The sequence below is a fragment of the Salmo salar genome, chromosome 21 (genome assembly GCF_965601325.2).
Source record: "Salmo salar chromosome 21, fSalSal1, whole genome shotgun sequence".
NCBI lineage: Eukaryota > Metazoa > Chordata > Actinopteri > Salmoniformes > Salmonidae > Salmo > Salmo salar.
Window position 1 is genome coordinate 35,128,674 of NC_138311.1, and position 2,056 is coordinate 35,130,729.

Below are 2,056 nucleotides of genomic sequence, written 5' to 3' on the forward strand. Positions count from 1 at the left end.
ACTTTCACATGACAAGCAATTTAATTGCATCACACACACACACACACACACACACACACACACACACACACACACACACACACACACACACACAGACAGACAGACAGACAGACAGACAGTCTGTCTGACTCCCCTACAGGCACAAACAGCTTCACTTTTTAGAAGTGCTGTGAATATTTATTTTGTGTCACTCAGTCTGTGTGTGATAATCAGATGGAAGCAGATTGAAAACACAGTCATAGGCTTCTCTAATTGATTCAAATCACAAAAGTGTGTGTGTACGTGCGCACATGTGCGTGAGTGTGTCCATTCATGTGTAAATCTATCCATAAGTGTTACCGAACAACACGTTTTATCCCCCAAGTGTTGAGGATAAAACTCCTAAATGAGATGTTAGTTTGGCAACACTTTATTTTAAGGGTCCGTAATAAACAATCTATTAAGTGTGTGTTCACCATTTATTAATCATTACTCCCACATTAATAAACCATTTACTAATCATTGGTAAAGTATTGTTGCAGCCCCTAATCTAAAGCGAGCGCTATTTATGCTTCATAAATACTTCATAAATGTTTTGAGTGACCAGTGTAATTGAAACTATGAGATCAGGTTGCAGCTTCTCACAAAAAGATGGGCATGCCATTGGTAGACATTCCTGCAGTACCTGGTAAAAGAACAATCACACAACACAGGATGTTTAAGGAAATATGTATACATTTATCAACAACTAGCTTACTAACATTTACAAATGTGGGAGTAATGATTAATAAATGGTGAACATACTGTTTGTAAATACCTTAAATGTTTTGTAATCCCTTATAAATGGTTTATTATTAAAGTGTTACCGTACTTTGCCCAAACACTTACACACTTTGCTTCTCCTTGGTCTGAGGTTAAAAATCAGGTCTGCTTTGACCAGTCAGACATACACACTAAGAAAATGACTACCACACACTCATAAAGGCTTCAATTTCTATTTTACTTTGATCGGAAATGGTACGTTGGCTGCCCCTCTGGTAATATCGATGCCACAGTAAACTCCATCAAATAACACCAAACTCTTTCCACTGGAGTTAGACGTGATTACCCAGGCAACATCAACATTTTATTGAAGATATTTTTTAAAATATATATATATTTTTAAACATCAGTTCAACGCTTGAGTAGGGTTGAGATCAGAGGACCTCGTAGTAAAGTCGAGATGGTGGGTTCACCATGAATAAGAGGGAGGAGTTATAACAACAGATCACATCAATCATACTGTAGGTACAACAACACTTAGTTCAAATGAGTCCCATGCCTTTAAACTAAGGTTGTTTAGTCCACTGAGCTATGCTTAGGAATCCCTCAACATATCTTCATTTAGCCTACATCCCACCATTACACATTTCTGTATTTTAATACCGCGTCAAGGAAAACACAAGATCACAAGATACGTCTTTCTCTTCGGTTAATGACAACAAAAACAGAACATACAGGTATTTATTTACGTATGTGCACAATGTATACACAAATATAGATTTTGTATGTGGTGTATGTTGTTTGTTTTGGGGGGGGGGGGGGACTGGCTGTTGCTGATAATATAATATTAGCTCAGTTGTTCTCTTCTGGTGTAACTAGGTTAAGTGTTTGTGAGGCAGGTATTGTCTTTCCTCTCTCTGTTCTTCCTGTTTCCTATTTCCCTGTTTCCTGGCAGCATGAGTCTCACCATGGAACTACTGAGCATGCTCCAGCACACACTAGCGGTTCTGGGGGGCAGGGGGGGGGCCAGTGCCCCTGTGACAACAATTTTGGACCCCCTTGTGGCCCCCCTAAATGTGGAGTATGAAATAATTTTTACATAACTAATTTTTGCTATCATTCTTTTTTTACATCCATTATTAGACAGTGGCAACGCGGAACACTAATTTAACCCACACATTTTCTAGAGGGACGGCTTTAGGCGGAACACAACAGTATCGTACCACATGCAAAACGATATGACAACAATAACGTCTAATGTAACTGGCCCCTCTAACAGTACAACTGGCCCCAGCTTGCCCCCCCCCCCCCCCCC